The sequence below is a fragment of the Phocoena sinus genome, chromosome 4, assembly GCF_008692025.1.
Source record: "Phocoena sinus isolate mPhoSin1 chromosome 4, mPhoSin1.pri, whole genome shotgun sequence".
Lineage (NCBI taxonomy): Eukaryota > Metazoa > Chordata > Mammalia > Artiodactyla > Phocoenidae > Phocoena > Phocoena sinus.
This window is the reverse complement of record NC_045766.1, coordinates 29,714,237-29,740,898: the sequence shown is the minus strand read 5'-3', so window position 1 is coordinate 29,740,898 and position 26,662 is coordinate 29,714,237. Positions and strand designations below refer to the sequence as shown.

The following is a 26,662-nucleotide window of genomic DNA, read 5'->3' as shown; positions in this document are numbered from 1 at the left end:
TGGTTCTCAAGCTACTCTTGTGTATCACTGGGATTTCAAAAACTTGACCAAAATGCCCCACTGATAAAATAATGGTAATCTTTTCCTAATTTGAAAAAAGATTTAATAGGTAGTAATTTCAATTTATTTTTCTCCATAAATGTATCTTATACTACAAAACGCATCAAAAAGATATGTACTATAGAAAGCACTAACAGAAAAAAATACCTGAATAGCTAGTTAACTATTTTAGTGTAAAATTTATAATAGCCAAATCACATTGCATTAAATAGATGTTTTTTTTTTTTACAAATGTGCTCATGGTCATGTATGTTTATTATATATATATGGTACTATAAAATTTCCTCCAAAACAGTGTTCTCAATTCATACAAGTGAATATATCAATAACTTCATAGTATTACTTAAAAAGCATCATGACTTCCAAGAGTTCAACTGAGAACTACTAATATATACTACAGTTAAGTTTCCATAAAGCATAGTTTTTAATGCTTTTAATGAAACGGTTGAGAGACTGTCATGAGAAAAAGTGAAAAAAACGACAGCAGGGCTTAACTTTTTAAGCAAAAATAAAATACCCAATAGTTCTTTGCAAGGAAACTGAAGGTTGCCCAGCTAATTTCTCTAACATGAAGCCATCTAAAGTAAAAGCAAGCCTCATCTAAGATGTTTTACTTTTACTGTCAACCAATGTTTTTCAGATTCCACGACAATTTGATTTTTCCAACAAATGCAACAAAATAAGCAAAATTTTAATTTTAAAAGGTTAGCAAACAGGTTTCTCCAAAACATCAATTCTTTCCAGCCTCTGAGACTCACACAAACTATTCCCAATGTTTAGTGTGTACCCTGATCCCCAAACCAGACAAGGACAACACACACGCAAAAAAAATTATAGGCCAGTATCTCTGATGAACATAGATGCAAAATCCTCAACAAAATACTAGCAAACTGAATACAACAACACTTTAAAGGATAATCATAATCAAGTAGAATTTATTTCAGGGATGCAAGGATAGTTCAACATTCACAAATCAATGTGATACATGACATTAACAAATGAAAGAAAAAAGCATTTGATCATTGCAACAGATGCAGAAAAAGCATTTGACAAGATTCAACGCTCATTTATGTAAAAACTCTCAATAGAGTGGGTATAGAAGCAATGTACCTCAACATAATAAAGGCCATATACAACAAACCCACAACTAACATCACACTCAAAAGTGAAAAACTGAAAGCTATCCCTCTAAATTGAGGAATAAGACAAGAATGCCCACTCTTGCCACTCTTATTCAACATATCACTGGAAGTCCTAGCCATAGCAATTAGGCAAGAAAAAGAAATAAAAGGAATCCAAATTGGAAGAAGTAAAACTGTCACTATGTGCAGATGACATGCTTTTATATATAAAAAACCCTAGGGGACCCCCCTGGCAGTCCAGTGGTTAAGACTTCACCTTCCAGTGCAGGGGGTGCAGGTTCAATCCTGGTCAGGAAGCTAAGATCCCACATGCCTTGTGGCCAAAAAACCAAATCATAAAACAGAAGCCATATTGTAACAAATTCAATAAAGACTTAAACAATGGTCCACATCAAAAAAAAGAAAATCTTAAAACAAAAACCCTAAAGACTCCAACAAAAAACTGTTAGAAATAATGAACTAATACAGTAAAGTTGCAGAGTTGCACAAAATTAATATGCAAAAATCTACTGCATTCGTATACACTAAAAACAAATTAGCAGAAAGAGAAATTAAGAGCACAATCCAATTTACAATCACAACAAAAAGAATAAAATACCTAGGAATAAATTTAATCAAGAAAGTGAAAGACCTGTACACTGAAAGACACTGTTAAATGAAACTGTAGACACAAAGAAATGAATATATATTCCATGCTCATGGACTGAAAGAATTAACATTGTTAAAAGGTTCATATCATCTAAAGCATCCTACAGATTCAATGCAATCTCTATTGAAATCGCAAGGACATTTTTCACAGAAATAGAACAAAAAACCCTAAAATTATATGGAACCACAAAAGACCGCAAATAGCCAAAGCAATCCTAAGTAAAAGAACAAAGCTGGAGCTTCCCTGGTGGCGCAGTGGTTGAAAGCCCGCCTGCCGATGCAGGGGACACAGGTTTGTGCCCCAGTCCGGGAAGATCCCACATGCCATGGAGTGGCTAGGCCCGTGAGCCACGGCTGCTGAGCCTGTGCGTCCGGAGCCTGTGCTTCACAACAGGAGAGGCCACAACAGTGAGAGGCCCGCATACCACAAAAAAAAAAAAAAAAAAAAAAAACCAGAACAAAGCTGGAGACATCACGCTCCCTAACTTCAAATTATAATACAAAGCTATAGTAACCAAACAGCATAGTATTGAAAGAAAAACAGACATAGATTAATGGAACACAGCTGAGAGCCCAAGAACAAATCCATACCTACATGGACAATTAATTTATGACAGAGGAGCAGAAAACCACAATGGAGAAAGAATAGTCTCTTCAATAAATATTGGGAAAACCAGACAGTTGTATGGAAAAAAATGAAACTAGAGCACTATCTCATACCATACACAAAAATCAACTAAAAATAGATTAAGGACTTAATGTAAGACCTAAAACCATAAAACTCAATAGAAGAAACCATAGGCAGTGCACTCTTTAATATCACCCTTAGCAATACGTTTCTGAGTATGTCTCCTCAGGCAAAGGAAACAAACAAAAACAAATGGGACTACGTCAAACTAAAAAGCTTCTGCACAGCAAAGGAAATCACCTATAAAATGAAAAGACAACCTACTGAATGGGAAAAGAGATTTGCAAATCATACATCTGATAAGGGGTTAATATACAAAACATATAAAGAACTCATAAAACTCAATAGCAAAAAACCAAACAATCCAATGTAAAAATGAGCACAGGACCAGAAACGTCAATTTTCCAAAGAAGACACACAGATGGACAAAAGGCACTGAAAACATAATTAACATCACTATTACAGAAGTGCAAATCAACACCTCAATGAGGAGACTAGGAACCAAGATGGCGGAGTAAAAGGACGTGCTCTCACTCTCTCTTGTGAGAACACCAGAATCACACCTAGCTGCTGGACAATCATCGACAAGAAGACACTGGAAGTCACCAAAAAAGATAACCCACATCCAAAGACAAAGGAGAAGCCACAATGAGATGGTAGGAGGGGTGCAATCACAGTAAAATCAAATCCCATAACTGCTGGATGGGTAACTCACAGACTGCAGAACACTTACAACACAGAAGTCCACTCACTGGAGTGAAGGTTCTGAGCCCCACGTCCAGCTTCCCAACCTGGGGGTCCAGCAATGGGAGGAGGATTTCCTAGAGAATCAGACTTTGAAGCCTAGTGGGATTTGATTGCAGAATTTTGACAGGACTGGGGGAAACAGAGACTCCACTCTTGAAGGGCGCACACAAAGTACTGTGCACATCAGGACCCAGCAGAAGGAGCAGTGACCCCAGGGAAGACTGAACCACACCTACCTGCTAGTGTTGGAGGGTTTCCTGCAGAGGCCGGCGGTGGCTGTGGCTCACCCTGGGGACAAGGACACTGGCAGCAGAAGTTCTGGGAAGTACTCCTTGGCGGGAGCCCTCCCAGAGTCCGCCATTAGCCCCATCAAAGAGCCCAGGTAGGCTCCAGTGTTGGGTTGCCTCAGGCCAAACAACCAACAGGGAGTGAACCCAGCCCCACCCATCAGCAGTCAAGCGGATTAAAGTTTTACTGAGCTCTGCCCACCAGAGCAACACTTAGCTCTACCCACCACCAGTCCCTCCAATCAGGAAGCTTGCACAAGCCTCTTAGATAGCCTCATCCACCAGACGGCAGACAGCAGAAGCAAGAAGAACTACAATCCTGCAGCCTGTGGAACAAAAACCACATTCACAGAAAGACAGACAAGATGAAAAGGCAGAGGGCTATGTACCAGGTTAAGGAACAAGATAAAACCACAGAAAAAAAACAATGAAGTAGAGATAGGCAACCTTCCAGAAAAAGAATTCAGAAGAATGATAGTGAAGATGATCCAGGACCTTGGAAAAAGAATGGAGGCAAAGATCGAGAAGATACAAGAAATGTTTAACAAAGACCTAGAAGAATTAAAGAACAAACAAACAGAGACGAACAATACAATAACTGAAATGAAAACTACACTAGAAGGAATCAATAGCAGAATAACTGAGGCAGAAGAACAGATAAGTGACCTGGAAGACAGAAAGGTGGAATTCACTGCTGTGGAACAGAATAAAGAAAACAGAATGAAAAGAAAAGAAGACAGCCTAAGAGACATCTGAGATAATATTAAACACAACAACATTCACATTTTAGGGGTCCCAGAAGGAGAAGAGAGAGACAAAGGACCAGAGAAAATATATGAAGAGATTATAGTCAAAAACTTCCCTAACATGGGAAAGGAAATAGCCACCCAAGTCCAGGAAGCTCAGCGAGTCCCATACAGGATAAACCCAAGGAGAAACATGCCGAGACACACAGTAATCAAGTTGGCAAAAATTAAAGGCAAAGAAAAATTGCTGAAAGCAGCAAGGGAAAAATGAAAAAAAACATACAAGGGAACTCCCATAAGGTTAACAGCTGATTTCTCAACAGAAACACTACAAGCCAGAAGAGAGTGGCATGATATACTTAAAGTGATGAAAGGGAAGAACCTACAACCAAGATTACTCTACCCAACAAGGATCTCATTCAGGTTCGAGGGAGAAATCAAAAGCTTTACAGACAAGCAAAAGCTAAGAGAATTCAGCACCACCAAACCAGTTTTACAACGAATGCTAAAGGAACTTCTCTAAGTGGGAAACACAAGAGAAGAAAAGGACCTACAAAACCAAACCCAAAACAATTAAGAAAATGGTCATAGGAACATACATATCGATAATTATCTTAAATGTGAATGGATTAAATGCTCCAACCAAAAGACACAGGCTCACCGAATGAAAACAAAAACAAGACCCACCTATATGCTGCCTACAACAGACCCACTTCAGACCTAGGAACACATACAGACTTAAAGTGAGGGGATGGAAAAAGATATTCCATCCAAATAGAAATCAAAAGCTGGAGTAGCAATACGCATATCAGATAAAATAGACTTGAAAATAAGGAACGTTACAATAGACGAGCAAGGACACTACAAAATGATCAAGGGATCAATCCAAGTAGAAGATATAACAATTATAAATATATATGCACCCAACAGAGGAGCACGTCAATACATAAGGCAACTGCTAACAGCTATAAAAGAGGAAATCGACAGTAACACAATAATATTGGGGGACTTTAACACCTCACTTACAGCAATGGACAGATAATCCAAAATGAAAATAAATAAGGAAACAGAACTTTTATTGACACAACAGACCAGATAGATTTAATTGATATTTACAGGACATTCCATTCAAAAACAGCAGATCACACTTTATTCTCAAGTACAAACGGAACATTTTCCAGGATAGATCACATCTTGGGTCACAAATCAAGCCTCAGTAAATTTAAGAAAATTGAAATCATATCAAGCATCTTTTCTGACCACAATGCTATGAGATTAGAAATGAAATACAGGGAAAAAAAGTAAAAAACACAAACACACGGAGGCTAAACAATATGTTACTAAATAACCAAGAGATCACTGAAGAAAGCAAAGAGGAAATCAATAAATATCTAGAGACAAGTGACAATGAAAACACGATGATCCAAAACCTACGGGATGCAGCAAAAGCAGTTCTAAGAGGGAAGTTTATAGCTATGCAAGCCTACCTCAAGAAACAAGAAAAATCTCAAATAAACAATCTAACCTTACACCTAAAGGAACTAGAGAAAGAAGAACAAACAAAACCCGAAGTTAGCAGAAGGAAAGAAACCATAAAGACCAGAGCAGAAATAAATGAAATAGAAACAAAGAAAACAATAGCAAAATTCAATAAAACTAAAAGCTTGTTCTTTGAGAAGATAAATAAAATTGATACACCATTAGCCAGACTCATCAAGAAAAAGAGGGAGAGGACTCAAATCAATAAAATTAGAAATGAAAAAGGAGAAGTTACAACAGACACTGCAGAAATACAAAGCATCCTAAGAGACTACTACAAGCAACTCTATACCAATAAAATGGACAGCCTGGAAGAAATGGACAAATTCTTAGAAAGGTATACCCTTCCAAGACTGAACCAGGAAGAAATAGAAAATATGAACAGACCAGTCACAAGTAATGAAATTGAAACTGTGATTGAAAATCTTCCAACAAACAGAAGTCCAGGACCAGATGGCTTCACAGGTGAATTCTATCAAACATTTAGAGAAGAGCTAACACCCATCCTTCTCAAACTCTTCCAAAAAATTGCAGAGGAAGGAACACTCCCAAACTCATTCTATGAGGCCACCATCACCCTGATGCCAAAACCAGACAAAGATACAACAAAAAAAGAAAATTACAGACCAGTATCACTCATGAATATAGATGCAAAAATCTGAACAAAATACTAGCAAACAGAATCCAACAACACATTAAAAGGATCATACACCATGAACAAGTGGGATTTATCCCAGGGATGCAAGGATTCTTCAATATACACAAATCAATCAATGTGATACACCATATTAACAAACTGAACAATAAAAACCATATGATCATCTCAATAGATGCAGAAAAAGCTTCTGACCAAATTCAACACCCATTTATGATAAAAACCCTCCAGAAAGTGGGCATAAAGGGAACCTACCTCAACATAATAAAGGCCATATATGACAAACCCACAGCAAACCTCAGCCTCAATGGTGAAAACCTGAAAGCATTTCCTCTAAGATCAGGAACAAGACAAGGATGTCCACTCTCACCACTATTATTCAACATAGTTTTGGAAGTCCTAGCCACGGCAATCAGAGAAGAAAAAGAAATAAAAGGAATACAAATTTTGAAAAGAAGAATTAAAGCTGTCACTGTTTGCAGATGACATGATACTATACATAGAGAATCCTAAAGATGCCACCAGAAAACTACTAGAGCTAATCCATGAATCTGGTAAAGTTGCAGGATACAAAATAAATACACAGAAATATCTTGCATTCCTATACACTAATGATGAAAAATCTGAAAGAGAAATTAAGGAAACACTCCCATTTACCATTACAACAAAAAGAATAAAATACCTAGGAATAAACTTACCTAGGGAGACAAAAGACGTATACGCAGAAAACTATAAGACACTGATGAAAGAAATTAAAGATCATACCAACAGATGGAGAGATATACCATGTTCTTGGTTGGAAGAATCAATATTGTAAACATGACTATACTACTCAAAGCAATCTACAGATTCAATGCAATCCCTATCAAATTACCAATGGCATTTTTTACGGAACTGGAACAAAAAATCTTAAAATTTGTATGGAGACACAAAAGACCCCGAATAGCCAAAGCAGTCTTGAGGGAAAAAAACGGAGCTGGAGGAATCAGACTCCCTGACTTCAGACTATACTATAAAGCTACAGTAATCAAGACAACATGGTACTGGCACAAAAGCAGAAACACAGATCAATGGAACAAGATAGAAAGCCCAGAGATAAACCCACGCACCTAGGGTCAACTAATCTATGACAAAGGAGGCAAGGATATACAATGGAGAAAAGACAGTCTCTTCAATAAGTGGTGCTGGGAAAACTGGACAGCTACATGTAAAAGAATGAAATTAGAACACTCCCTAATACCATACACAAAAATAAACTCAAAATGGATTCGAGACCTAAATGTAAGACTGGACACTATAAAACTCTTAGAGGAAAACATAGGAAGAACACTCTTTGATATAAATCACAGCAAGATCCTTTTTTGACCTACCTCCTAGAAAAATGGAAATAAAAACAAAAATAAACAAATGAGAACTAATGAAACTTCAAAGCTTTTGCACAGCAAAGGAAACCATAAACAACACGAAAAGACAACCCCCAGAATGAGAGAAAATATTTGCCAACGAATCAACAAAGGATTAATCTCCAAAATATATAAACAGCTCATGCAGCTCAATATTAAAAAAACAAACAACCCAATCCAAAAATGGGCAGAAGACCTAAATAGACATTTCTCCAAAGAAGACATATAGATGGCCAAGAAGCACATGAAAAGGTGCTCAACATCACTAGTAATTAGAGAAATGCAAATCAAACTACAATGAGGTATCATCTCACACCAGTTAGAATGGGCATCATCAGAAAATCTACAAACAAGAAATGCTGGAGAGGGTGTGGACAAAAGGGGACCCTCTTGCACTGTTGGTGGGAATGTAAATTGATACTGCCACTATGGAGAACAGTATGGAGGTTCCTTGAAACACTAAAAATAGAATTACCATATGATCCAGCAATCCCACTACTGGGCATATACCTAGAGAAAACCATAATTCAAAAAGACACATGCACCCCAATGTTCATTGCAGCACTATTTACTATAGCCAGGTCATTAAAGCAACCGAAATGCCCATCGACAGACGAATGGATAAAGAAGATGAGGTACATATATATATATACAATGGAATATTACTCAGCCATAAAAAGGAACGAAACTGGGTCATTTGTTGAGACGTGGATGGATCTAGAGACTGTCATACAAAGTGAGAAGTCAGAAAGAGAAAAACAAACATCGTATGTTAACGCATGTATGTGGAACATAGAAAAATGGTACAGTTGAACCGGTTTGCAGGGCAGAAGTTGAGATACAGATGTAGAGAGCAAACGTTATGGACACCAATGGAGAAAAGCCCTGGGTGGGTGGAGATGGTGGTGTGATGAATTGGGCGATTGGGATTGACATGTATACACTGATGTGTATAAAATTGATGACTAATAAGAACCTGCTGTATAAAAAAATTAAATTTAAAAATTAAAAAAAGAATACTAAACTTTCTTTGGGTTATTTGTATGGAAATATGTTAATATAAATGTTTCAGACATTATATGAAATTCCTAAAAATCTTATATGTTCTGGTATAATGTTATAAGTCATAATTCTAGTTATTTTTTTAAAATGTATATCTCAGAAATAACTCAATTTCCTTGTCAATTGCATTATTATGAACTTTCATCAAATCTTTAACCGTGGTCATTTTTAAGTCTTTTGTCATTTACACACAGTTCTGGATGTACTCTGATGCTTTTGCAAAAATGCTCCTATAAAAGGGTTTCATCTTCAAGGAATTCATGGAAAAGACTCTGACAAGCACAAGTTTCTGGTAACTGACTGTACTGCTGAACTGAATGAATAAGCATTTTCAGAACTCTAATGGAAAACTGATGAATTCATATAAGTGCTAACAAAAGATCAAGATTAAAAAAATTAATTACATGGGACTGAGTGAACTGATGAAGATGATTATAATTTTTGTGACTGTCTGAATAGAAAAAAAAAGACTATGCAAAAAAAAAAAAAGACTATGCAGTAGCTGGAAACCATAAAAATAGAATGTCCTGCATAAATATTTTTGCTTTATCTTAATACTGAATAAAATATTATAAAGCATTTCATTCAGGAGAAAAAAAACCCACAATGATGTAACAACTCACACCCATTAGAATGGCTATTATCAAAAAGGCAAGAAATACTCAGTGTTGGTGAGGATGTGGAGAAAAGTGAACCCTCAAACACTGTTACTGGGCATGTAAACTGATGCAGCCACTATGGAAAACAGTATGGAGAGGCCTCAAAAAATTAAGAAGAGAACTACCACATGATCCAGCTACTCTACTTCTGGATGTTTATCCAAAGAATATGAAAACACTAGCTCAAAAAGATATATGCACCTCTATGTTCATTGCAGCATTATTTGCAATAACAAAGCTATGAAACAACTTAAATGTCTTATCAACAGATGGATAAAAAAGATGCGGTAAACATGCAGAATATTGCTTGGCCATAAAAGAATGATGAAATCTTGCCATTTACATGACACACCTAGACCTTGAGGATATTATGCTAAGTGAAATAAGTCAGATGGAGAAAGACAAATACCATATGATTTCATTCATATGTGGATTATTAAAAAACTAAATAAATAAATAAAGGAACAAACCAAACCAAACAAAAACACGTAGATATGGAGAACAGATTAGTGGTTACCAGAGTGGAAGGGGGTTGAGGGAGGGCAAAATGGGTAAAGAGGTCAAATACACAGTGACAGACGGAAACCAAACTTTCAGTCGTGAGCATGCTGTAGCGTATACAGAGATTGAAACATAATGTATACAGGAAACTTAAATGTTATAAACCAATGTTACCTCAATTTAAAAATACATATATCAAACATAATTGAATCAAGGATATTTCTACCATTTAAGTGGCAAAGGTCATGCCCTGTTCTTCCCCAAAATATAGCCTCCCTTGTCCTTATGCAGACATAGGCAATGAGTTACCCTTTTTGATATTAAACTTTATTGAGCATTATGAATTAAAGTAGAATTAATATATTTTTGCATGTGCATATAATGTAATTCTCTACAACAATGGAAACAAATGACAGCTATGTGACCAATATACATGAATTTCCCAAGAATAACCCTAAGCAAAAGAAGCAAGTCACAAAGAATGCAAACACTACGATTCCACATACATAAAGCTCTTTAAAAGGCAAAACAGATTATTATGTAGAGATTCACAATTAAGAGGTAAAAATGTAAAGAAAAATGAGGAAGTTGTCATCATAAAAATCAAGATAGTGATTACCTTGAGGGTAAGAAAGGTAAGGAAGGGGAGTGTGACCAGGGAAAAGGTGCTTCTGGGATGCCAGCAATATTCCACATCTTGACCTGAGCTGTGATGAGATGGGAGTTTGCATTATAATTGTTCTTTAAACCATACACAAATGTTTTATGCATTTTCCTGCATCTATGATAGCTAACTATTTTCAAAAGAAAAAAAAAGAATAAAGCAACCTGTCACTCAAAACAAGATTTTTTTGTTTTGTTTTTCTGACTACATGGAGATATTATGAAAGGTTGCAAGCAGGAGCCTGCCAAGATCAAACACAACACACTAAGCGAGTCAACAAATAAGCAACTATTAAAAACCAGACTCATGTTCAACGCCAGAGTTCTATCTTCTCATTCAGTCGACATGAGATGGGATCTAGCAATAGGTATTAAGTATATAGCACATACCCAGCGGCTTGCGGTAAAAATAAATGTTCCCAGGTCCCTCCCCTGGAGATTCAGACAGGAAACCTATAACTTTACTTTTTAAAAATGTCCCCTAGTCACTATGATCAAGCCAAATTTGGAAAACACTGCTCTCGACCATAGACTGGCAAATGGTATACCAAGTCATTATTCATAAACTTCTTGTAAGTCAAAGAGGGGTAGGGTAGAGGGTCAAATTAGAGCAAGGAAAAAAAGAGAGAGAGAGAAATAGGAATGTTAGCAAAAATACACATCATAATTCTCTCAAATACCACTGCTGTCACCAGTGCCATAGGTTGTCAACCCCAGCAAGAAGTCATGCAGCAAACAAGGAAAAGACAATTGACAATGAATTACTTTCATAATATTAGAATCTTAAGCATCATTTAGGGAAACATGCCATAAAATTCTGGTTTTCTAGGTTATCAAAAATATCATGCCCAGTGTACTTCAAAGTATCAATCTCCTGAACCAGAATTTTTTTTATGATGCTTCACACAAAAATCAGTACCACCACTATAAATAAATTGGTACAGAACTTATCAATTTGGAGCCAGGCACTCTGTTAAGCATTTAATGTGAATGTTCCTCCATCTAATCCTCAGAACAACCTTACCAAGTAAAACAAAAACAAACAAACAAAAACAATGCAGGGAAAAACTTTTTCCCATATCATTCCAGTTTTCCTATTTTAGGGGACTCAATTTCTATGTGTAAGTACCAGAATAAATGAACCAATTCCCTTATTCCCTTACCCATTATCCCCACCCCCATCCCTTTTTCTTTAATTTATGCATAATTTGTGAACAAAAAGCCGAGCATGCCCAATGCCCCATACACAGTTTGGATGTTAAGCACGACATTTAGCCTACTATATTAATGGTGGAACAGTATGGGGTGCTAGATCAAGTTATGCCATTCCCACTGATGATTACAACTGTTTCTTTAAAGTATCACCACAAGACTCTGTTCCTGGCCTCTCTATAGTAACATTAAAAATATTTCACGTATACATTAAAAAGATGCATAGATACTATGAAACAAAACAATTTGTTAACATGTACATGTAAACTCTGGGTGGGGGACTCTATATGATTCTTTTTAATATTTATCTGCATATTTCAGAATAAACAAAACTTTCTAAAGCCTATTTCATTTTATGTAACATATACCAAACAAAAACCTAGAAGAAAACACACAGAAATCGTAACAGAAATCTGTTCCACCTATTCAAGTTCTCTAAGCATGCATTACTCTCATACAAAAAAAAAAAAACAATGTTTTATTAATGAGCAAGCCACAAGGTTTTATAATTCACAAGTCTATTCACAACCTGGAGAAGATGAAATTATTTCTTCTTAAGTGAAGTGTGCAATAAAAAACTAGTGAAAAAAAGGGCAGATCTTCAGCTCTGAGTTAAATCCAAGCCATCATTTTCTCTCCTTAAGGACTCAATTACACTCAAAAGATTCCATCCTACACTACAGTCCTTATAGTTATCATTATTGCTGTAAAGGTCAAATGTAGCAGCCATGTGGGCTCTCAGGCATTTGGGTCAATTGGCAATATATCACAATCTGTTAGAGATGATACCCTTATTAATTATGATGCCATGGATTACTAGCATCCCCTTTCCATTGGTAAAGAACTCAGCACTGTGCTCAGGTCCAAAGGTATGACCAAAGCAATACCAGAACCTCAAATTTTTAGGTCTATTTCCTGTAACCACTCCAGGCACCAACCCTATATCAACAGTTCAGTCAGGAGTGAGAAACTATAGTAAATTAAACAGAGTGTTTAACACAAATAATAATTAAACTATGATAGGATAGTAACTATAAAGATATAATGAGGGGTGGCAAGAGGCAAGAGAGAGGGATTCCAAAGGGGCATGAGGAAACCTCTGGGAGCAATAGGTATGTTCATTAACTTCATTATGGTGATGGTTTCAGAGTTATATAAATATGTCAAAGCTAATAAGCATAAACTTTAAATATGTACAGTCTGGGACTTCTCTGGTGGTCCAGTGGTAAAAAAATCCTCCTTCCAATGCAAGGGACACGGGTTTGAACCCTGGTCAGGGAACTAAGACCCCACATGCCATGGGGCAACTAAGCCCGCACACCACAACTACAGAGCCCACAAGCGCTGGAGCCCACGCGCCACAACTAGAGAGAGAAAACCCGTATGCCACAACTAGAGAGAGAAAACCCGTATGCCACAACTAGAGAGAAGCCCGTGTGCCTCAACGAAGAGCCCACGTGCTGTAACTAAGACCCAATGCAGCCAAAAGTAAATAAATAAATATGTACAGTTTATTATATGCCAGTTATAAGTCAATAAAGCTGTTTTTAATTTTTTTAAGATAAATAATTATTAAGTCCTGATGGGAAAAATAAGGCTGAGGGAGAGTACCCAAAAAGGATAAACTTGGAAGAAGGGTCCCCTCTCCTCAAGGCTGGAGTTTCTCATTGGAGAAGCTATGGTTGCAGCATGCTAGATAACAGAGAATTTCACTGGATTGTCCAAACCAGAGCAGGTCCAACATTGCCAGACTAGCAGGAAACAATTCTCTGGAGTGCAGCTGTTGAGGCTGGTGAGCAGGTGTGCAGAGGTAGTCAGGACACTGCTGCAGGCACAAGGCCTATAATGCACAGTATCCATGTCAAGAGAACTGCAGGAAACAACTTCCTGGGGTACAGGCAAGCCAAGGTTGGTGGGCAGGCACGTAGAGGTCCAGCCAGGCACTGGAGGCATGAGGCCTGAGGTACATGGTGTCCACTTCAGAAGGGCCATGGCAAGGTGGTCACCAGGTCTAGACTGGGACTGCAGGATCAGTGAAGGCCTGTTTACTCTGGGCACATGGCTGAGGCAGAGCACCACTAGATGTCCCCAATGTCCCTAGAAGGGGGGGAGTGCGTGGAGGAGTGGGGGGACCCTGGTCAAGGAACTGAGATCCCACAAGCCACACAGCGCAGCCAAAAAGAAAAAGAAAACTAAATATTGTTAAGATGGCAATACTACCCAAAGTAATCTACAGATTCAATACATTCCCTATCAAAATTCCAATAGCCTTTTATGCAGAAATGGTGAAGTCAATCCTCAAATTCATATGGAATTGCAAGGGGCCCTGAATAGTCAACACAATTTTAAAAAAGAAGAACAGAGCTGGAGGACTCACACTTCCCAATTTCAAAATCTTACTATAAAGCTACAGTAATCAAAACAATGTGGTATGGGCATAAGGACAGACATATAGGCCAAAGGAATAGAATTGAGAGTCCAAAAATAAACCTATACTTCTATGGCCAATTGATTTTCAATAAAGGTACCAAAATCATTCAATGAGGAAATAATATTATACTTTCTTCAACAAGTGGTAATGGAGCAACGTATACCACATGCAGAACAATGAAGTTGTACCCCTAAACTCACACTATATGCAAAAATTAACTCAAAATAGTTCAATGACCTAAATATAAGAGCTAAAATGATAAAACTCTTAGAAGAAAACATAAGAATAAATCCCCATGACCTTGGATTCCACAATGGATTCTTAGACATGATACCAAAAGCATGAGCAACGAAAATAAATAAATAAATTGAGCTTCTTCAAAATTTAAAACTTTTATGCGTCAATGGATATTATTAAGGAAGTGAAAAAACAACCCACAAAATGGAAGAAAATATCTGCAAATCATACATCTGATAAGTATCCAGAATACATAAAAACACAACTCAATAATAAAAAGACAAACAACCCAACTTAGACATGGGCAAAAAGTCTGAATAGACATTTCTACAAAGAAGATAAACAAATGGCCAAACCACCACATAAAAAGATGTTCAACATCATCAGTTATTAGGGAAATGCAAATCAAAACCACAGTGAGGGCTTCCCTGGTGGCGCAGTGGTTGAGAGTCTGCCTGCCGATGCAGGGGACACGGGTTCGTGCCCTGGTCCGGGAAGATCCCACATGCCGCGGAACGGCTAGGTCCGTGAGCCATGGCCGCTGAGCCTGCGCATCCGGAGCCTGTGCTGCGCAACGGGAGAGGCCACAACAGTGAGAGGCCCGCGTACCGCAAAAAAAAAAAAAAAAAAAAAAAAAAACCACAGTGAGCTATCACCTCATCGTGACACAAGGATAGCAACAGCATTAATTTTTTTTTTTTTTTTTTACTGGAAAAGAACAAGTGTTGGTGACAATGAAGAGAAATTGGAACCCTAGTACATTGCCGGTAGGAATGTAAAATGGTTCAGCCACTGTGGAAAACAGTTTGGTAAGTCCTCAAAAAGCTAATCATAGGATTACCATATGATCCAGCAATTCCACTCCTTATATATACCCAAAAGAAATGAAAACTGGGACTCAGAAAAACCCTTGTAAATGAATGTTCAGGGCAACAATATTCACAATAGCCAAAGAATGGAACGAACCCAAATGTCCTTCAACAGATGAATGGATAAAGTCTGGTGTATGCATACAATAAAATTATTTAGCTGTAAAAAGGGAGAAGTATTCATACATACAATAATGCAGCTTGCAACAACATTGCAGAACCTCGAAAACATTATGCTAAGTGAAAGAAGCCAGATGTTAAAGTTCACATATTGTATGACTCCATTTATATGAGATTTCCAGAATAAGTGAGATATCCAGTAAACCCATAGAAACAGAAAGCAAATTAGTGCTGCCAGGGGCTGGGGGCAGCAGAGAATGGTGAATAGGTATGGGGTTTTAGTTTTGAGTGATAAAAATGTTTTGGAACTAGACAGAAGTGGTGGTTGCACAGCACTGTGATTTACTAAATGCCACCCAATTATTCACTTTAAGATTGTTAATTTTATGCTGTATGAGTTTCACCTCAAAAAATTTTAAGCAATTAATATTTATAATACATGTTATGTAAATGTATAAATTACAAGCACAGTTCTTCCTTTTTGAAGGTCAAACGTAAATTACAAGCACATTAATTAGGCAAATAAACTACTCTTCATATTTAATGAGTTGTTTTACATCTAAGCAAAGTAGAAATTCAACTCCTACTCTCTTATGACTTGATTTAGAAATATTCACCTATCATCAGGTGGGATTATTTCCCCTCATTGCCTCTAAAAGTTTAACTGGATATCTTGATCATTAGAAAATGAGCCTGGGGCTTCCCTGGTGGCACAGTGGTTGAGAGTCCGCCTGCCGATGCAGGGGACACGGGTTCGTGCCCCGGTCCGGGAAGATCCCACATGCCGTGGAGCGGCTGGGCCCATAAGCCATGCCGCTGAGCCTGCACGTCCCGAGCCTGTGCTCCGCAGCGGGAGAGGCCACAGCAGTGAGAGCCCCACGTGCCACAAAAAAAAACAAAAAGAAAATGAGCCTGAACTAGAGTCATATTCAATCAATTAAACTTCGACAAATCTCTAGCCCCTCAGAAATGATTCTAAATTATAATTCTTGTATCTGACTGGAAGCTCTCTCATTTCAATAAGCAGAATACCCTAAATTTTCAGTTGTCTTCTCAATTTACATTAATGTGGCTGTGAACATATAAATGTTTTAATGTTCAAATACTTCATCGTTACTGATACCCTAAAACCACAAAATTAACACTGTTCCTCAGACTTTGTATTTCAGAGTTAAAAGACAGATTTCCTCAAGCAGGACTACACAGTTGAAATAACTGGAAATAACATAAATATCTTCCTCATGGATCGTTCTCTTAAAAGGAATGTAAAGGTAGATATAAAAATGCCTGATCAGTACTTCCCTGGTGGTGCAGTGGTTAAGAGTCCGCCTGCCAATGGCGAGGACATGGGCTTGATCCCCGGTCCGGGAAGATCCCACATCTTCCTGTGCAGGGCAACTAAGCCCGTGCGCCACCAACTACTGAGCCCGCGCACCTAGAGCCCAAGGTCCGCAACAAAAGAAGCCACTGCACTCAGAAGCCCGTGCACCACAAAGAAGAATAGCCCCCGCTCGCCACAACTACAGGAAGCCCGCGCGCAGCAACGAAGACCCAACGCAGCCAAAAATAAATAAATAAATAAATTTTTAAAAGCCTGATCATGTTACTCCCTGCATAAAATTCCTTAACAGATTATACAACTTTCAGAATAAAGTTCAAAACTAAATTGTGACTTAGCACAGAAAGTTCATAAACTGTCTCTGTCTATGTCTCCAGCTTTGTCCCTTGCCATTCCTCCTTAGTCTTTCTTCTCTAACCACTTGAACTTTCTTTTCTGTCAGCCTCTCATTATGTGCCTTCTCTGTGCCACCGCGGTGTAACAAAACGTTTAATTTGTTCATCACTCCTTGAAGTTAGGGACCATACAGTTTCAGATTTGGTATACTCAGCACCTAGCACAATAATCAAAGGCTGTTGTAAAATTAAAGTATGAAAGTATGGACAACTGGTAAGATCCATTACTGGGGTCTAAAATACTGTGGCTTATTTTTCCTTCATAATGGCAAAAGGGGAAACCACATATGAGGTTATATTTTGCTTTATTTTTTAAAATTACAATGTAGTCTTACTAGTAAATAACATCAAATAGATAACATTAATTTTGTAGACATTTTTTAAACATCTAGTTTGTTAACTAAAAGCATAAATTTAGTCTGATTATTATTCAATGGAAGCTCATGATCAGCTCTGTTTTGTCTACATTAGTAAAGTGAAACTGCAATAGACATTTTGTCTTAAAAGACTATTTTAACAGGAAAATTCCTCATTTTACAAATGAGGAAATGAACTGAGAGGTCGAGTTATTCATGCAAAGTCACACAGCTAATTATTGGGCAAGTTGGAGAACACCCAGATACCCAGAGTCCCTAAATGGTGATGCTTTCAGCTACAATATAACCTTATTTCCACTTCAACCTCATAGGCAAGCCATGCACTGCAATTCATAGCACACTTCTCTTTCTTCCTACCCTCAATCTAGTGAGGACATGAGCCCTTAATACTTGTTACACTTAACTGATTTCTTTATCTTTAAGATCTGGCCCTTGCCTTAACACAACTTTCTTCTCTCCATTATAAATATTTAATGAGTACCTACATTTGCTGAATATTAAATACATCTAAGTCATTTCATTGGGAAAAGGGTAAATAGGGAGACATACATGAGTCAGCATGATATAGTCCCTTCCTTTAAAGTGCTCTACAAAATTAGTTACAATCTGGTATAGTACTCTTATTGTTATCTGTTTAGAATTGTGATTTTATAAATACATAGTATAAGAAAAATCTAATTACTTTCCACTATTAAAATAAACCTTGGGCTTCCCTGGTGGCACAGTGGTTAAGAATCTGCCTGCCAATGCAGGGGACACAGGTTCGAGCCCTGGTCCGGGAAGATCCCATATGTCGTGGAGCTACTAAGTCTGTGTGCTACAACTACTGAGCCTACGCTCTAGAACCCGTGAGCCACAACCACTCAGCCCACATGCCACAACTACTGAAGCCCGTGCGCCTAGAGCCTGTGCTCCGCAACAAGAGAAGCCACTGCAATGAGAAGCTCGCGCACCACAACGAAGAGGAGCCCCCACTCGCTGCAACTAGAGAAAGACCGCACTCAGCAACAAAGACCCAACACAGCCAAAAATAAATAAATAAGTAAATTTATTAAAAAATAAAATATAATAAACCTTATTTCTCTCACTAGAAAATAAGCTCCATGAGGGCAAGGATTTTGTTTTTTGTTGTTGTTCACTAATGTAGTCTGCATGCCTAGAACAGTGTCTGACATAGAAAATACTAAATAAATATTTGTTGAGTGAAGAATGCTATAGAAAAATGTGTAAGTAGTAGAATCTAAGTAACATTTCCAACAATGGTGTGACAGATGACAGAATATGTAAACTTTCCTTGTCCTAATGCTTGTGCCTAATATCCAATTTTTTATTTGATTGGTCATCATCATCATTTTACAGAATGAGGAAACAAGCCAGAGAATGGGTGGCACAAGGATTCAGTCACAGAATCTCTATTCTTCCTACCACACCTTCTCCTCTCATCCTTTGAGGTTCTTCTCCCACAGTCTCAGCTATAAGTAAAATACAATCTATCTAGGTCGCCTCTTCACTGCTGCCCCATAACAAGCACACAGACTCTCTGGTTTTAAAAGTTATCCTATTAATCAATTCAGGGTAACAAAGGGGATGACACAAATAAAAACTCTGGAGACGTTCCAACAATTCAACATTCAACATGTGTGTTTAAATGTCTGGCACTGTATAAAAATCACAGCGTCTTTCCAAGTTCTTAATGTGAGAATCCCTAGGCTCCAATTTACTGGCTCTCTTTTGAAATAATAAATGAGAAGTTTGCTAGGTTTCCAAAATTTTCCCTCCCCACGACCTTATTCCTGTCCTCCCAGGAATATGTTACAGGGAAAAATAGTGGATACAACCCTATCACAAGTAAGAAATCTGCATTTCTGAGGACCTTCTGGAGTCACATCCTTCCTGTGAAACTTTGACCCACAGGGGGATGATTGCTTTAGACCATTTCCTCACCATGTGAGTAATTGGTCTCTTACCTTTTTATGGAATACAAAGAGCTCCCACCTTCCATCTTACATTTCCAAACATCTGAACAAACCCTCTGCTCCAAAACCAAAGACTGTATCATAAATCCTTCTCCTAAATCCCCTTCCTCCAACATCTGTTCTTCATCATAATATCCTCCCCAAAATAAGGCCCATACTTATGTCATTTCACAATGTCAATGTTAACATTTCTCAATTCTATACCCTTTACAACAATCCCACCATCATTACTTCCTGCCTCAACCAGCCTCAACTGTAATCAAACTCCATGACATTCCCACCTCCAGGCTTCCACTCCTTCACTGGACTTAGTTCCAGATTAATATTTATAAGGAGGGGTTCTTCTCAAGTAAGAATCAGGTACAAAATTCTTAACCTGGTTCCTTTAAGTATTCCCGTAATCTGTATCCATCTACCTTTACCAGCCTGTTCCTTAAACATACTACCTTGGCAAACATCCTCTGCTTTCCTATTTCTATACCTTTGCTTCAGCAGTGTCCTGAGGTTAAAATCTTCTCCCATCCTCCTCTAGTTGCTAACAAATTTTCCAAATGGCCACATCCTCAGTATGAAAGGAAAAAGGCTGAGGCATATGATTTATTGAACACATATTCTGTCTAGGGCCTTACAAATGATCCTTATCCCCACAAAAATATAATGGCTTAATACTATATTTTTGAGGAAGGAGTTGAGGAACCCAAGGGCCAAAGGAGCTCACCCCAGGTCATCCACATCAGCAAGTAAAGAAACCAAAATAACCCCACAGTATTCTGTATTTTTAAATAAAACATGATACAAGACAGGCTTTATAGTCAAGATGCCTAGGTTCAAATTCCAGTTGCTCCACTAACCACCTGTGTGAACTCAAAAAGTTATGTATTTTCGATGCCTTCATTTCCCCATCTATAAAAAGAGGATTACAAGACAATATTAAGTGCTTAGAACTGTTTGGCCTATAGTAAACAATCAATGTTAGTTATTATGTCTGTTATTGTTATCTCTGTACTATGATATGTAAACTGACAATACCAATTATATGTTCTCATTGTTCTAAATTAACTTTTTTGTAAAAGGATTATAAAAACTTCGTATTTTTTTATATATGCTTAGTAAATATTTGCAGAATACATGAATTTTTAAACAATGATTACCCACGATGCTCTAATTAAAAGAAATGTCTATTAATTCTGTTTCTTCTTTTGAGAAAACTAACAATGCTTACTTTCTTCCCTTTTTTATGTCATGTGAAACTACTATGTGCAATACCATATGGCAGTAATACGTCAAACAGTACAAAATACTATTTTGATCTGAACTCATTTTGACTTCTGCTAAACATTCCCAGATTTTAAAATGTCCAAAATCATACTTTTTACTTAAACACCAACCGTTTTCAGGTCATACCAACATGAAGTAAGCATACCATGATATTTGACCAAGCCATTTCATTTCATACGTCTTTATGGCAAAAACTATAAAACATAAAATGCCTTCCTATCCAATTTAGTTCGAAGAGATAAACCTATCATTCCCTTAGTCCTGCCCTTACTTTGCTAAAATTAGTGTCTGAAAAACTTCTGATAGGGCTTCCCTGGTGGTGCAGTGGTTAAGAATCCGCCGGCCAATGCAGGGGACACGGGTTCGATCCCTGGTCCGGAAAGATCCCAAATGCCGTGGGGCAACTAAGCCCACACACCGCAACTACTGACCCTGCGCTCTACAGCCCGCGAGCCACAACTACTGAGCCCGCACGCCTAGAGCCCGTGCTCCACAACAAGAGAAGCCACCGCAATGAGAAGCCCAAGTACCACAACGAAAGATAGCCCCCGCTCGCTGCAACTAGAGAAAGCCCGCGCGCAGCAACGAAGACTCAAAGCAGCCAAAAATAAATAAATAAAATAAAATTAAAAAAACCTATCATTTAATACCTTGTTCACCCTTGGCAAAATCTTGATGAAAAAAGCAGGCAAGATGGCAATCATATATTTAAAAAGAAAAAAAAACTTCTGATAAATCTATGTTATTCTGGGATGCAGAAAAATATCAAAGGAAGGGTGCTGAATGCTAATAACAGTTTAGGCCCCTGCAAAATGCGTGAGAGAAATGAGCTTTAAACAGGGATAGATGAGAACTTACTCCAAATCCTTCAATATTAAACCTTGCAAATTAACATTTTTGTCCACATGATTTACTATTACACATGGAGACATGAAGCTGCTGGCTTCAAATAAAGGGAGAGATAAAAAATATATTATTAAACCAGTTGTCATTCCTGACACAGAGAGAAATAACTGGGCTTCTAGCCAAACATTTCCAAAAGTCAACAACAACAAAAACAACTACTTTGAGGCTTAACTATGTAAACAGACATATTTTATTTCAATTAATTCTTACACTCCTTCCCTTATTTACAGATAATATCACAGAATTAGTAAGTGGCAGAACTGAAGGGTGAACCCGGCCTGACTCCCAAATTCAGGATACAGTGTTTTGCCATAATCCACAATGATATGGTGTACATTTACATCTTCCTCTTCACACTCATACATTCTTTTTAAAAACCTGAAACAAAAGCTTCATGAAATAATATTTACTCTTACTCCATAGGATATTCTCTGATACTTTTTTCTTTCTTTCTAATGTGAATGCCAATGCACTAAATTGATTCCCAAATCCCCATGGGCCCTGCACACTTCTTACCTCCTGTTTAAAGTTCTTTTAAACTGCTACCACAGTCCAGTTTTGCTACTATGAAGTGGAGCTAATCTCCTCGACCCATTAAAATTTGTCCTTAAATAGATTAAATCCTTGAAAGCCCTTCCTTAAACCTTGAATTGATGTTTCTCTAACTAGAACTCTTCGGCGGCACACCCATCTTAGCTATTTATATTGTATCGAAAACTGCAGATGTTCTCCTTGGAGAACAACAGATCATTGTTGAAAGGAATGCATTAGTTTTCACTGTTCCTGCTGCATCACTGACAAGAGTTGACAAGTGTGGGGCAGCAACACTGGACCTGAGCAGCTGCCCACGGTGCTGAAACTGAAGATGAAACGATAGTTTTGGAGATATACTATTGCCAGATTAGGACAAAGTGGAGGAATTTACCAAAACGCTGGCAGAGAACACTCAGTGGCTGCCACCAAATACGCGTGAGTGCTTCTGGGATCGCTTGGCTTCGGTGTCGATCCACTCCCTCTCTGGGACAGAGTTCTTTTATCAGTGCGGGTCAACTCAATAAGGGAGAGCTTCCAGCTTTAAGGGGGCAGGGACGCGGTATCTGTCCCTAAGAGAGTCACGTCCCACCTTCTATCCAGCTTCCGGGGTGGGTGTGGGGGGAGGTTAGAAAGAAAGGAGGCGCCTGCCCTCTTTTTTCCAAAAACTAAAGAGTTCCCTCAACTAAAGTCGAGTGACTTCGCCCGGGGACGCTGCGGCAAGTGCTGGACCAAGAGAAGCCCTCCGAACGTCTTCCCGGGTTCCAGCCACCTCCAGAGGGGAATGTAAGAAGCAGAACGAATAACCCAACAACTTCAGATATACACAAACTCATGGGGTGGGAATGCAAGGGGAACTCGGCCCTCCGAGAGCAGGGCTTTTTATTTTACCTTTTGCAAAAAAAACCAAACACCTAGTTTCTTCCGCGCCCAGCCTGAGGAGGAGCAGCCAAGGGCTCAGCGGCGGAGCCGCCTCGGAGCTCCAGGGCCGGAGAGGGGGTGTGTTCTCTCGGCCAGGCCCCACGGGGAACAACCCGCCGCCCGGCCGCTGCGACGCGGGAGAGGCTCTTACCTGGAAGCCTGACCCCGCAACACAAATGCGCTCGCCAGCCGCGTCGCTGCAGAAGTCCCTACCGCGACTTCATGATTAAATCTTCTCACCGACCCCCACTGCCTGGAGTCGGAGCACAAACGACAACACCGAGGCGAGGCGGAAGTCCCGCCCCGCGCGCCTCATTGGTCCGCACCCGAAGGTAGATGAAAACCATTGGGCCACAGAGCTGCTCGCTAAGGCTCCTTCCCAGTCTCACGCCGAGTCTAGCTGCTTGCTCAGGTCCAGCTCGGAGAGATGTCCAGTCCGCGGAGTCGCGTTCTTGGCCTCGTGACCGGTCCTTTCTGGAAGGGCAGGGCAGGGTGGGGCGAGCTTCTGGAGCGAGGCTGAAGGATCTGCTTTTGGCGGGCAAAGGGGTATGATGGCTGAGGGGATTGGCTGTGGAATACTGCCGCCTGCCGTGCGCCCCACAGGAGTGGAGGCCGTGGGGTCAGAAGGGGATCGGACCGAGAGGCCAGAGCTAGCTGGCCTAGCCCGTTCTGGCTGTTGGGCCGAAGCATCCCGAGGCCCAGCTGGCGGGCTACCTCTCGGCGGGCCTGGCTTTGGCGTCGTCTCGCCGCTTTCCTGCACCGCACTCACCCGACCCGCAGAAGAGGTGTGGACGAGGCCTCATCCCTTCCGCACCGTGTCCAGGCAGAGATCGAGATGGATGGGGCCAAGGCCAACGCCTTAAAGTCCGAGTCGCGTTGTTAGAGGTGCGAGCAGCCCGAGCGCTGAACACTAGTTCCCCGACGCCTGAGTGGGACCCGTGCTGACGTCAGCACTCTGGGCCTAACACGCGCGCGCCATCCCCTAGACTCAGCAAAAGTCAAACAGTGTGATTAAACCCTAGGTCAGCCTTTTAAAACCCTTGCATCCTTTAATGAACCAAAATATCTCGTTCCCTACCGCCTTTCTGGTAAGACCTCCGCACCCCAGGTATTCCAATTTCAAACCAAGCTACTTTTAAACTTAAATTACCCGGAGTGGAACATCCATACTGATTAACCAGTTACCAACTAAAAATTTTAAAGAGGTAATGTGGCTTACTGCAAAGATTACAAAGAGTTATGAACTAGAATGTCAGGAAACCTGGATTCTGGCCCTGCTTCTGCTTCAAAATAAGGCGTCTTTAAGAGCCCATTACAGGCTTCACATCCTTCAACCTCATCTTTTAGACAAAGGAGCGACAGGAAGCTATCACTTAGAACACCTGTAGAATACGCTTGGCTGTAACTTGTAACCTTGACTGATCTGGGGAGACCTGAGGAATAGGAAGAAGACTCCCTATTGTGTATCTTTTTGTGCCTTTAGAATTTTAAACCTTTTGAATATTACCTACTCAAAATTTAAATACAAAAGACCTTTAAATCAAATTACACTAAAGTAAGTAAAGGCCTTCAAAGGTACTTTCCTATTCTGTGTATCCTTTGACTGTATATTCTATATATCCTTAGACTTTCATTAGTTGTAAAGATAGTCAATACTTAATACAGTCCTGCCTTTAAGAAAGTCATAAGTAAAAGTCAGAATTGGGAATATTACTATGAAGGCTAGTGTAAGCATAGTTAGAGTATCTCTATAAGCATTTCTTCATTAAATTATCTGAAATTGGCTTTATATTAAATCAGAGATTTCTTGCATGACATTGAAAAAAGTAAAAAATAACGTCCACATTTTACAGGTTTAAAAAAAAAAGTTTTGTTCATTCCTTAAATAAAGACATGTTGAGTACAGAACATTTTAATCTGACTTTATTCTGCTCTTCAGATCACAATAGGTATAGTTCTTTCAGTTACAAACAAGGTAATGTGTTATTTGTACTGCATTTAGGCAGAAGAATTGTGCTACACCCTGCAGAAGCATTTATTCTCCCCACTGTGATGAATGAAGTCAAACCAAAAGAAAACAGATTGGGAAAATGTACTAATTTTTTTTAAGTAGGTTAGACAGTAAGGTTGATAGACATCTTAATTATGGTTTTCAAGAGCAGGAAGGGTTAATATGGCACATGATACTAATAGCCACTAATTACCTCCTTGGAAAGACAAAAGAAAATTAGGACTTTGTGTCTGACAGTTTTTTATTTTTTATATCCTCCTAAAAGTACAAATAGCATATAAAATTGTAGAATTTCCTACCTCCAATATATTGTAAGACAGCAACAACAACTAAAAAGACAAGACACCCAATTACCTAATTGTCTAAAATGGTTTAGAAGTAGTTTTCCCTGAATAATGAAAATGCAGGCAGTTTCTTTAATCACTGAGATCAACTAGAGACATTAAAATTACTCTAGGCTTTATTATATTTATAACCAGAAAAAAGTAATTTTAGACAGATAAAACAATACTTTCATTTTGAAAAGAAAAAAATAAAATTATTACTATGAAAAAGAAGAAATAGAATCCATAAAGAATCCATAGGAATCCATATATGTATGGAATACACACATTTGAAAAAGTACTAAACAGAACTTCTAAAACTTGTCTCAGGGAATTTTGGGCCGAAGATTAGAAAGTCTCCCATTTCTTTACCAAATTCTAAGCTAATGAATAAATTCATCTTGTAAGAAAATAAGTGAAAAGTTCAGAACGCACAAAAAAAGATATCAAAAGGATTTTTCAACAAAGTTTAAGGAATTGAGAAAGGTCAGACCAAAAAAACAAACAAAAGAAGTTCTGTTTAAGTCTAAATGCCTTAAAAAATGACCTGGTCACTGTTTCCCTTGAGATGAGTTGCTTCCCGGTCTTATATATAAAATGACTGACATACAATTTCAACTTTTCCTTTCTTATTTGGTTCACTAAGAAGCAGTCTCACTCTATTTGCTGACAAAGTTATTACAAAATAAGCATGCAAAAATTCAGATGACATAATGTAATATAAAGATGTAGGAACTCAGGAATGTGGATCAAGACAGTCATTTTGGGAAACAACTTGGCATTATCTGAAAAGGCTGGAAAATAACATTTTCTATGACATAGCAATTCCCATCCAGGAATATACCCTAAAGAAACAAAAAATAAATTCATAACTAGGTACATTGTAGTGAAATTTAAAGAAGATCAAAGAAAAACAGAAGTTCTTAAATAATCAAA

At 38.6% G+C, this 26,662-nt stretch overlaps 1 protein-coding gene across 2 annotated transcripts in view; it reads right to left on the bottom strand.

The window, feature by feature from the left end:
• Nucleotides 1-23,805, bottom strand: part of RNF13 (ring finger protein 13) — a 140,371-nt gene extending 116,566 nt beyond the window's left edge. The window contains exon 1 of one of the 2 annotated variants that reach the window (XM_032629661.1): nucleotides 23,544-23,805. The gene's annotated coding sequence lies outside the window, so the exon portion shown is untranslated. The remainder of the gene's footprint in view (nucleotides 1-23,543) is intronic. The other variant, XM_032629660.1, reaches the window with a different exon arrangement.
• Nucleotides 23,806-26,662: the final 2,857 nt, after the last annotated feature.